We start from the raw sequence: 13,312 nt of genomic DNA on the forward strand, positions 1-13,312 counted from the left end.
AACAAGGACAAGCTCAGGGCTCCAGATTGTACTTCTGACCCTTGGGCCAACCACTGTTGGGGGGATTAGTGGCTTTCTATTTGGCCAAGTCACAAACCCAGCATTAGACATGGCTTTGGAGAACAGGGTCTGTTCTTTCTTGTGGAAAGTCCCAAGTCAAAAAGCAATCACAGACAAGCCGCATAGTGACCGTTTAGTCCAAATGAGCTACTCTTACCCAGTCCTTTATAGTTTTTGAGATAGGGTCTTGCTAAGTTGCTGAGGCTGGCCTTGAACTTGTGATCCTCCTGCCTCAGCCTCCTGAGTTGCTGAGTTCCATCTCCAACTCTACAAAAAAAAAAGAAAAAGAAAAAAAAAACCAACAAAAACAAAGACCAATTCAGTTAACTTTACTAGTGCCTACTGTGTGCTGGGCATGGGTCTCCATGAGTCACCTAATTTCATGGAAACCCAGACACTGTGGCAATGGCTGTAGTCTCTAAAGGCCTTTAAAACAGGAATCACAGAGAAGAGGAGCAGGAAGGGCTGAACCCAACCAGTACCCTTCCTCTTATGCTTGTTGACTTTGTAAGGGACCCAGTCCACTGCACAACTACTATGTGGTTGATTCTTTGTCAAAACCTGAACACCCATCTCCTCCCGTGTTTTAGTTAGCATTTTAATCGCCATGACCAAGACACCAGATAAGAACAACTTAGCAGAGGAAAAGTCTTATTTGGGGCTCATGGTTCCAGAGGTCTCAGTCCATTCATGGCCAACTCCACTGCTCTGGCCCGGGGTGAGGCTGCGCTTCCCGGGGGGAAAGGCCCAGGGGAGGATGGCTGCCCAGTTCCTGGCTGGGGAAGGAAGCAGAGGGAGGGTGGGGGAGGGGCTGCAGGAAGATCAACCCTTGGGGCATACCCCAGAGACCCACCTCCTCCAGCCACACCCCACCGCCTACAGTGACCACCCAGTCATTCAGACCAGGATGGACTGCTTAGGTTACAGGTCTCATAATCTAATCATATTACCTCTGACTATTCCCGCATCAACAGCAGTTTTGGGGACACACCTCATATCCAAACCATAGCATTAGCTGATCCCAATGGCCGTTAGCAGCCATGCTACTTAAATATGGCCTGATTAGAATCAACCTTAGGGTCTTAATCCCATCTTACTCTGCTCACTGGGTAGCAAATTTAGCTAGAACAATTAGTATTCACAAGAGCCAACCTGGAATTAAGCACATGATTCAGACCCTGAATAAGGCTAGTTAATTTAGGATCAGCAGAGCCCAGGAGGTTTTAAAGGGTTTTTCTATTGGCCCCCACTCAGGCCTGGAAATGTTTTTTTTTTTTTTTTAAGTTTGCAATGATCATCCATGTAAGAGGGCAGGGACATGAGAGGGAATGGGACATTTACCTAAGGGCCTGCGTGCCTTCTGATCTGTATTTTTTTCTGGTTGAAACCATCAGTCAACAAATTTATGTGAGATTCCACACAGAACTCCAGACGAGGATACTTTGCTTTTACAGCTTTGCTTTGCGAAAGGATGGGTTCCAAGAAATGTGTCATCAGGCAATTCCATGGAATGTTCTGTGGTGTGGATACCTTTTGAGCGTACTTACGCAAACCTGGAGGATGCAGCCCACTGGACACCTAGCCTATAGCATATATGTATGGCAGGGCCTACTGCTCCCAGGGATGATGGACAGGCATGGAATTTAACCAAGCACAAGAGTAAATGATATCATCAAGACCCTCAGGTAAACACTGCTGCTGACACACCCCAGTGGCTGCTTTACAGGAAATGTTTTTTTTTTTTTATAAGTAGGAGTATATTCTAAAACAATGGTAAAAGGTAGAGCATAGTAAACACATCATACCAGTAACAAACTCATTTATTACCATCATCAGTGATTAGGTGCTGCACACGCCTGTATGTGGTATATTTTTATAGGACTGGCGGCACAGGTTTGTGTACACCAGCATCACTACAAACGCACCGGTAATGGTTGCACTACCACGTTACAACCTCGCCAGGTGATAGGAATTTTTCAGCTGATGACATCACTGTCATATAATCTTATGGGACCACTGTGGTCGGTTAGCAACCAAAACATTGCTATGCAGCACGTGACTGTATATTTGGTAGGGCTAAACACAATCCAGTCCTTGCCCCGGAAGATTACAACCTAGTTGTTGGGGAGGCAACCAAAATACATGACATTGACCTGGAACTCAGGAAAAGCAAAGAAACACAATGCAAATTCACAGCACACAAACTGCTTATATGCTGAAAGGCAGAAAGATGAAATTGTTTGCAACTGTCCTACTGATTTCTCAGTGGCTTGCCTGTCTGTCTTCCCCAGTGGCATGGCAAGGCCATGTCACAACATTTCCACTAATGTTGAATAAAACTCTTAGTGAATGGGGCTGGGTAGGTGGGGTTAATCAAGAAATCATTCCACAAGTAGTATCCTCCCCCACTACAAAAATAATACAATGCTTACTATAAAAATTTCAGAAAATATTAAAGAAAATATAAATGCTCTTGTTCCACCCATCCAGAAAAGTCACCATTATCATTTGCTTCTAGTTTTTTCTATTGAATTGTTATCTCTGAAGCCAAAATTTCATCATATCATTTTAATTTTTATTTCATTATTATTATTATCTTTTTAAGTTTCACACTGAGACAATGTCTCACTGAGTTGCCAGGCTGCCCTCAAACTGTGATCCTCCTGTCTTAGCCTCTCATGTTGCTGGGATTATAGGTATGTGCCACCAGGCCCAGCTCATGACATTATTTCAAATTTCTGTTTAATCCCCCATTGATGATCATTTAAGATGTTTCCAGTTTTTTTCTAACAGAAATACTACTACAGGAATACATTTTGTATATAAACACTTTCCGAAAAGAATCTCCATAAGCTATATCCCCAAATGTGGAATCACTGGGAATATTTTTAAGGTTCTAAATAAAGTTGCCAAATTATTTTTAACAAAAAAAGTGTCAATCACCAGTGTCTATTGATTGCACTTTCTAAATACGAGAAATGGCCTAAGCAAAGACTTCTCTTAACACCCATGGCTTCATTACATAGTTGCCATCAGTGAATCCTTTGGGTTCCGTTTTACACTGGGAATTATGTTCTACCCATCAATATAGTTCACATCCTCGTCATCTTAACTCATTCATCAATTCTGATTGTGATGACATCGTTTCAGTGAGCCTGGGATTTTCTTATGGTCAGAACTTGTTTTTAATTTTTGCCATTAAACTTGTTCTTTTTGCATCTTTGCACAGTCTGTCCGCTCCATCTTCCCAAGGGTGAGATCACTCGGTTGTCCTTCAGAGGAGCATCTGCTTTGCTAAGTTGCTGGGCAAGGTCTTTAAAACAGGAACCTTGGCTGGACGAGGGGCAACCTCGCAGACCTCATTCCCGAGCCGGGTGTAGTGGCCTGGCATCTAAACTGGAAGCTGGGACACCTGGTCCCCATGGGAACCTGGGGAGTCCCCTCCTCATTCTGAAACCTCGTTTTCGTATCTATAAAATGAGGGATTTGGGTTCACTGATTAAGGTACTTCTCTACTAGAAATCCAGTCTGATTTCTCCCAGTTGTTTGGCACCACCCTCTCCTGGGTACTCCCAGGGGCTCAGGCTCTGGCTCCGTGCTGGGGAGACTCAGGCTTCCTTTCCCTGGGTTGCAGGGTCCCATTAAGGTGTCCCAAACTAGTGAAATAGGAGAGAGTAGAGTTGAGGCTTCAGACTCCAGACCAGGTTCAAATTTGGGCTCTGTCATTAACAAGGTGTATTACAAAACCCTTGAACTCTCCCAGGCTTTTCTCCACCTGCAAGTGAGGTTACTAAACTGTTGCTAAATAGTTCCTGCCCCATTGCATTGTTAGGACAATTAAAAGAGTTAATTGTTTGTAAAACTGAAAGAACAGGGCTTGGCACACAATATGTGATTTATAAAGTGTTTGTTGAACAAATTAAGTAAAATTGGGGCTTGGGGTGTAGCTCAGTGGTAGAGTGCTTGCCTGTCATTTGCAAGGCACTGGGTTCAATCCCCAGCACTGAAGAAAAAAAAAAAATGAACATCTAAGCTCCGGACTCTTGAGGATTGCAACAGTTTGTCAACAGCACCCCCACCTTTGGGAGGTGTTATTCCTCTTCCTAAAACCCAGAGATCTGAGTCCCAAGTGTCTGCTTAAAAGTCTCCCAGGGTTGCCAGGCACCTCCAGGGTAGAGGAGGAAGACCTCAGTTTTGAAGCCCCGGGCTTTTCACATAGGCCATATAAAGGTCAGGAGATGCTGGGGTCATTATTTCAGGATCCACATTTATTTAAGAAATGAAACAAAACAAAAATAAAGACCAACAAAAAAGGCAAATAGGGTTCCACAAATTGTGAGGCCTTTTTAATGATCTATGGACCCCACCAGAGCATTCACAACCGTCCCAACCACCAAGCCCAGCAAACCATGATCAAGCGTTGGGCAAGAACACCAGACTGCAAACATCTCAGACCATCACTCCAGGCGCACGACACGGGGAACACCCTGGCAAGGCTGGGGGAGTTTTGATTGTTCAAGGGTCAGCTCTGGGGATTCTGGAGAAAATGTTCATAGCCTAAAGCAGATGACCATCCCCTTTCACCGGAAACACTGTCCTCATACTGGGGCCTCAAAATGGCCCCAGTATGACCTCAGCCACAGGGGACAGCCTTCCCCAATTCCCATTCTCAACAGCACCCCTACCTTTGGGGGTCTTCTCACTCCTCTTCCTAAAACCCGGAGATCTGAGTCCCAAGTGTCTACTTAACAGTCTCCTAGGGTTCCCAGACACCTCCAGGCTAGAGGCTACCTATTAAATTAAATTTGACCTAAATTGCTTCCATACATAGCAAATTGTAATAAAACTTAATAAGTAAACGAACTGCAACCTAGTTTGAGAGTACAGTCTTGTAACAAGGAACGAGTTAGATTAATCACAGCAGCTGAACTTTTGGGCATCACAGGCTTCAAACTGCTCAGACATGTCCAGATAGGGAACTGCTGGGCTGTAGCTGATCACGCTATTTCTGTACGTCACTTCCTTATTCTATCTATGAGTACCACCTGCCTACCTTTCTGGGTGGAGCTCTCTTGAGCTTACTGCTCTGGGGTGCTGTCTGATTCATGAATCGTTTCTTGGGTTTTTTGTTTTGTTTTGTTTTGCTTTGCTTCGCTTTAACAAACTGGCATCATAAGTGGAATCCAAAGTAGACCTTCAATGAACTCCCAGAGTACCAAGTGACCGAGTGAAGGGTCCCACCAAGGCCCATTGATCTTTTGAAGCAACTGGAGTCACCAGTGAGTTCTGTCAGGTATTGAAGCTCCACATATTTGTGTTTTAAACTCTATGATTTAAAAAAAAAAAATATATATATATATATATATATATATATATATATTTAGTTATAGGTAGATGCAATATCTTTATTTTTATGTAGTGCTGAGGATCAAACCCAGTGCCTCATGCATGCTAGGTAAGCGCTCTACCTCTGAGCCACAATCCCAGCTCCTGAACTTATGATTTTATTGGAGCAATTTTTACTAGACTGGGTCCAAGATCAGTTTGGATCTGATAATTATCAGATTGGATGCAGTAAGAGGTCTCAGATTAGTGCCTTTGTTTTGTTTGGGGTTTGTTTGTTTTGCTTTGCTAAGGATTTGAACCCAGCGCTGCTCTACCACCAAGCTACACCCCCAGATCTGTCTATTTATTTACTTATTTATTTGTTTGTTTATAGGCAGGGTCTCACTAAGTTACCAAGACTGGTCTCAAACTTGTGATTCTCCTTCCTCAGGAGAGTCTCTGGGATTCCTAGTGTGTGCCTCTGTACCCAGCTAGATCACTGCCTTTTGAAAATAGGTTCCCCCAAATCTAAGAAGTCTGGGACTCTAGGAGTCTGAGTCTCCACTTTCTAGGATACCAGCCAACTTTATGTAAGAAAATTATGGGCCCAGAATGTGTGTGTGTGTGTGTGTGTGTGTGTGTGTATTCAGAAAAATGGGTTAGGCTTACTAAGGACAACCTAGAATCAGAGTGGCCACAATGAGGAAGTTTTAACCTAGATAAAATTGTTCACTTGTGGAATACATTAGAAAAAAAGAACCAAAAGCCACAAAAGCAATGGAACTCATTCTTTAATTGGTGCTCAAAGGCAAAGAAAAGATTAATCTTGGTTCTTTGCAGAAAGCAAATAAAGTAATCTTAAAAGTCTTTTTTACAAATATGAGTCAGGAGATTCAGTCTTCTGGGCAGGAAATCTTGTTTCACTGGCTCAAAAAACAATTTGGATCCAGTGAGCCTGTAATCCTTGGTGAGTGATAAAGCTGTTGGTTTTATGGGTCAGCATTCTACAGAGTTACAGACGCACAACTTTTCTTACCTAAGTTTACTGGCCAGATGAACTCATGTTATCTCTATGTTACAAAATGTATCAATAAGAAAAGTAACTTAAGTTGATGGCTAGCTATTTAATGTCTTGTCTTCATAAGCAATTGAATCATAAATATTAAAAATAAAGAAGTTAAATAGTTATAAGATAAAATTCCCAAGTAAGAGGTTTTAACATTTATGATCAAGAATGGAAAGGGATGGCTGAGGAGAATCTACAACAATCTACAAACAAACAACAATTTAATTCTCAGGCTTGGCTAAAGCAAAAACAAAACAAAAAACCCAAAAAGAGTAGAAATAAATTTTGCCTCTTTACTACAGAGAAACTAAGGATATTTGGAACTGTTAGTGAATATGTTCTGTGCCACAGTGACATTTTTGTACTATGACAAAGCATAAGCTTCTAGAAATTGACTGATAGAGTTGCCAATTTACAGATTGCTGGTGTGATAGTTCACAATTACTGGCTGCCTGGGGGTCATTGGAAAATGAAGGTCCCTAAAGGGTTAAAAATTTTAGGATTGTCATATATAAATAAAAATAAAAATTTTTTTAGGATCACTAGAGAAAACTCTATGCATAAGTTTATGAGGAAGGCAAGATGTGCCTTTTTCTCTTCTTATATTTTTAAAGTCTACAGCACCCAGTATTCCCAGGAAGCCTCCCATCCAAACAAGTATTCACCAGGACCAACCATGCTTAGCCACCAAGAGCAGGCATGTTCAGGGTGGAAGACGCACATTTGGTAAGGAAAAGCTATAAGGTAAAGTTCTGTTCTACTAAGGGAAAAAAGAGTCATTTTTTTCCTTAATTAGAATAAGAAAAGGAAAATTATAGGACCAAAACAACACAAAAGGAATGCATGAGAATGTTGCACTATGAAAGATGAATCTTGTGAAAGGAATTTGTGTGTTGTGCTCAAGCTGGCTAAGATTAGAAGGGAATTATTTTTAAGATTTTCTAAAAATTGAGCATTAATACCAAAAGTACAAAACTAGAATTTGATTATCTGTCAAAGCAAAGATGTTTTACAGTATTAATTTGCACTTCATAGGAAATTGTGATTTTTTTCCCCTTCACCTTTCAAGTAATTGGCCTAGGAAATGAAGATTCTATATTTTACCAAGATAATTTTCTGTACTTAGTGTTGTCTTTATTAAGTTTTTGATCACATAAGAAGATTAAGGCCTGGGGATGTAGCACGCTTGCCTAGTATGCATAAGGCCCTGGGTTCAATGTCCAGAATCACCAAAAAAAAAAAAAAGAAAAAGAAAAAGAAAGAAAAAACTGACTCCAGTTTTTAAAAGTTAAGGTTTTTCTACATCTATAACTTTCTGAATTTATTTGGTTTTAATTATCACTTTGGTTAAATGACTATTGTTCATAAGGATCTATGACCATTTCTTGATCAAATGTTTTAAACTTTTGTTATTTTTGAAAAACTTCCCAAAATCAAATGCTAAATTAAGTCTTTTTCTTGAGATCAAATTTAGTTTGAGCTCAGTGCAGTGTTGCGTGCCTGTAATTCCAGCAACTTGGGAGGCCGAGGCATGAGGATTGCAGGTTCAAGGACAACCTAGCAGCTTAGTGAGGCAAGTTTTCAGGAACTTAGTGAAGCTCTGTCTCAAAATTTAAAAATTCAATTACATCATTGGATGGGTAAGAATTCCCAGAACTCTAATGACTAGCTCATAAAACTGCTGAAGCCCCCAAATCAAGAAACAGTTCTACTAATGCCCATGCCTTTATGTGTTCCCAGAGTCGACCTGAAACCCCAAAGGAAAAGAGGAAAGCTCTCCTTTAGTTCTAGATTTTGTTGCTACTTGCTTTCCTAACTCATAGAAATAGTACCCTGATCTTTCCAAGCAATAACCTAACCACTACCACAAATAGAAAACCTGTTTCAGTGACATCTGCAAAAGGCATATTATGCTTCCGACATTGTGCACTCAAGACCGGGAAATGACCTGTGCGAGTGTGAGTGATTGCTTGCATGGTGTCTCCAGATTAAATCCAGTAAGTGCCTTTTCCACTCCCTGCGGTGATGCACCTTACAGCACAGCATAAAGGGATCATGAAAAAGTAAATTTCCCACTAGACCTTGTTCAGGAGCTATGCTGACTTCCAGGTGAACACATTTAAATACCTCTGCTCAAATGCCATCTGATGGCTCTCCTTCTCAGCCCCCAATGTCCTACACCAGGTTCATGGAAAACTCTGTTTTGCCTCCTTATTGGTTCTGATCTCGCTATTTAGACAGGTTCAAGCCTGGCTTTTGAGCTATCTCCCTGTAAGTCCACATAATACCTCCTAATCAGAGGCCAAAGCAGTCAATAAACAAAATTACCAAAATATCCTTGAAAGAGATGAAGATAAATTAGTTTCCACTGAGAAAAAGTTTCCAATGGGGCTCAAGAAGGATTGCTCTTGATGATGGTGGGACATTGGTCATATAGAATTTAAAACTAATCAATAAAAGTGGGGAGAAGAATCTTGGATTTTGTATATTTTTCCCCCACTAATTGTGGGGGAAATCCAAATCAAAACCATAATGGGATATCACCTCACTGCAGTTCAAATGGTGATTATCAAAAAAATAAACGATAACAGGTACTGGCAAGGAAGTAGAGAAAAGAAGCTCTCACACACCACTGTAGATGGAAATGTAAATTAGTACAGCAGTTATGGAAATAGTATGAAGGTCCCTCAAAACATTAAAAATAGAAATATATATATATATATATATATATATCCATATATTTCACAAGAGATATATAGATATACATATATATATATAACCATATAGATGGCATACACTGTTTTACATATTTATATATATACATATATATATATATACATATATATATATATATATATATATATATATATATCATGTGTAAAGTATGATGTATAACTTGAGTTTTACAGATATTAGAAATTAAGATTGGAATAAAAGAACTTGTGTTTGCCCAGCTGTGACTATCGGGTGACCCACAAGCATTTGATGAATGGCCACCACTGAAAGTGGTAGAAATACACACACATTTGGTCTATGCTAATGGCTCAGCTCATTCACAACAATTGATGTAGTAGCAGTATTCCATTTATTAAAGAAGGAATCCAATAAGTAAACAGATCATTGGCAAAATGATTGGAAATATACAAAATTTCAAACAAATCAAGCCATTTGGCAATACAGATAATATTCGGCACCCATACCAAAGACTTATGAACAAAGCTGACTCTGCAAATCTGTGGGCTGGCTTATGCCATGGTGCAACCATTTGGGGTAAAACCCAACTAGGGCACTGTAAGGAGGGCACATCCCAGATCCATGCAGATCAAGGGTCAAAGGTTGGAGAACTGGGAAGGTAAATGCTAGGATCTCATCTAATGAGGAATTTGTTGGCAAAAGAAATATACAAATATACAAAATAGCAGGAGGAAGGAAAGTGAACTTCAGGTCCCACGCCTACAATGATTCCTCTGTAATGTGGACTATATAGTTGTAATATGTTAAGAAATCATTAGCATGGGCAAGACATTAACTAGAAAACATTAACTGAACAAAAAAATTATGGTCAGGGTAAAAAGGAAACACCCTAACACAATGCTCACCTCTGGGGATCCGTATGAATGGCATAGCTCTGTGGTCACACAAATGGACACATAACAGTTATAAAACAAATGGCAAAGACCTGTAGTCTGGAAAGAATTACAAAAAGCCTCACAAACACTTAGCGTTAGGGTGGCGCACGTATCAGCACATCAGAAGGATGATTCAGACACAACTAAATACAGCAACCAAGCAGATGCACTGACGCAGAGCATAAAGTCAGAGGACAAAACACCCAACTTAAAATTAACTAAGGATGCAGACAGAACTACACACAAACACTCCACCTCTAACACTTTGAAAAGGAGATGATGACCCATGGGAAATACCCAAGGTGCCAAGCATCAAAATAAAAAGCAGGAAGATGGACAATTAAGAAGGACCCATGTGCAAAAACTGCACAAGAGATATTAACTACACATGCATTGAAAGGACATATGGGTGCTCATGGACTGTACACATGGATGACAGGAACCAGACAGTGACCTGGCCTGAGATACAAAGGGCAAGACAAGGATGTGAAGATTGCAAAACCCTCACTGACAAAATTTAAATTCAGAATCCTAACAGACACATATAAGTAAACCATCTAACTTGATTAAGCAAATAGATTTTCAGGGCAAATACAACACCAGTATCCACAAACACGGGTGGACATTTATTCAGAATCAGGTTTAGTTTTAGCAGCAGCAAAACCATCAGCAGCTTTTATAACCAGAGTTTAATGCTATGGAATGTAGCCTAGGGACCCCCTAGGAGAATAGTGATCAGGAAACCCATTTCATAACAAGGACAGTATGGTGCCCAAGCAGTGAATGGATAGACAATGTACTACTAAAAAGAAAAAAACAATTATTTCCAGAATTCTCAGCTTTCCAACTGAAATTGCTTCAAGCATGTTTCAATCTAAATCAGAGAGAACACAGAGTTAAGGGAAGTCCACATTCTTATTTAAATATACCCATTGAAAATATGGGGAAAAAAAAGGGAATTAGAAAGACCTAATGTGCTACTTTATAGGGTGCATATTGAAATCAAGGACAGAAATATCTTCCCACAGGAAATTGTGGCAGTGGGAGACATGACTACCTATTGGACAACAGGACACAGGGGACATTACACTACAGAAAATCAACAGTCTCTGCCCCTATAACTAGATATATGAATGAACCAATCTGACTGGCCATTCAGACATATGCAATTGTCTTGACCACCGCAGCAGTAACAGCAGCACACTGGCAAAACCCAAACTGAATCCAATAGAAGGACAAACACCTGGAATGTGGAGTATGATCATGACATTTCCCATGTCCAGGCACTAACAGGCAAGTTTAGACAACATGCAATTGAGCTGTCCGCCCTGCCGCCTCTCATGCACATTCATTGTTATTATTCATTACTATTATTATTCATCTTTTTAAAAATCTTTATTTTATTTATTTATTTTTCTGTGGTGCTGAGAATCAAACCCAGTGCCTCATACTTGCTAGGCAAGCACTCTACTGCTGAGCCACAACCCCAGCCTTATTCATCTTTTTTTTTTTAATATGTATTTTTTAGTTGTGGATGAACTTTTATTTTATTTATTTATTTATATGCAGGCAAGCACTCTACCACTGTGCCACAACCCAGCCCCTTATTATTCCTCTTTTAATCATCTGTGCCACCATAACTACTACATCCTACTACTTATTTTGTCCACAAAGACAGTGTTATTGCCCAGATTCTGTTAGCACACCAGCACCTATGCTCTAACTCCACAGATACATACACACCCATGTACAGCACTGATACACTTCACCAGATGCAATTCACTAAAGCGACTGTTTGCATAATAGAAACACTAATAGATACCCAGTGCTGAACAAGCAAGCAACTGCCCAAGTCAAACAAAGATTATCTCAGGGGAAAGTTATATGCCCCACACTTTAATCCATGGTGATGATGGATTGGTTATGGCAAATAGATTATGAAGCACACAGTTTCTTTAAATCTACTGGACTATATACATGACCTGTCAAATATGATTTAAAACATCCAGAGATTTCCCATTAGACATAATTCAGCTTTCAGGTGGAACTCCTCATTGATAGTTTATGCACAGACATTCCATGATTGTAAACATCAAATTTCCGCTACAGGAGACCTGTTATACATATCAGGATAGAGTATTAACAGGGAATGGTGCAAAAATGGTCATCTGAGTTTCATTATATTTGAGTAGATTACCCCTACCATAGATTATTACCCCATTAATATAGCAACTGTACCTATATATGTTAGAAATTAGGAAATTTTGTGTGGATAATATGTCATAAATCAAACATTAAAGTACTATATTACAATCATACCTCAGGATCAAATGCTCATGTTATAAACTCAGAATGTATAAAGGTGACAACTGTAACTAATGTTACAATGAATACAAAACCTTACCTAGTTTCCCATACCCAATAAATGTTATATGGAGACTTTCCTGAATCATGGCATGGTAGAATACAAGAAATTCCATGATGACACATGGACAATGTCATCAAAACAAACCAGGAGGAACTCAGAAAAGCATCTGATGCCTTCCACAATTGGCCAATGTAAAAAATTCAACTGAACTCACACACACACACACACACACACACAAAATGTAGCTGCAGTACTAAATATTAACTCAATTACACTTCAAAAGATATTGAAGACATACATACCAAATGCATGTTCTTCCAAATAATCAGCAAATCCTTCAAAGCCCACATACCACGTACATGTTCATGGTCCAATTGGAACCCTCTGACCTGCATCAAGACTGGTTGGTATAACCTGACCAGCATAATATGGTCTCATCTAAAGAAACATTGTTCTTATTATTGGCAATAATATTTGGATTCTACTTGCTCAAAACCTGTGTCATCAGTCTCTGAGAACGATTTGATTCCTCTTATTCCAGAGATTTCAGGTTCATGCCCTCCGGATTCAGGGGGTAGATCGTGGAGTACAGACTGTGCCCTTTTCAGAGTTACTCCATGGTATATAGGACAGCAGTAACCTAAGTTACTCCGTCTTGACTTTTACTACAGTTTGAGTACAAGTGCCAAGATAGAATGACTCTATGCCTTGTTTGAATAAGTAAACAACCACCATGTCCTCAGCACAACTATAAAGCACAAACTGATAAGTAACATACGGGCCAACTTAGACAAACCTCTGATTTCGGGTCTACCAGACTTCAGCAGAGTGCAGTTTCCCCTTTCTGTGTTGACTCCCTATGAG

This window comes from Marmota monax, unplaced genomic scaffold, assembly GCF_021218885.2.
Source record: "Marmota monax isolate L192 unplaced genomic scaffold, Marmota_monax_Labrador192_F-V1.1 WCK01_AAM20220418_F8-fsc00038, whole genome shotgun sequence".
NCBI lineage: Eukaryota > Metazoa > Chordata > Mammalia > Rodentia > Sciuridae > Marmota > Marmota monax.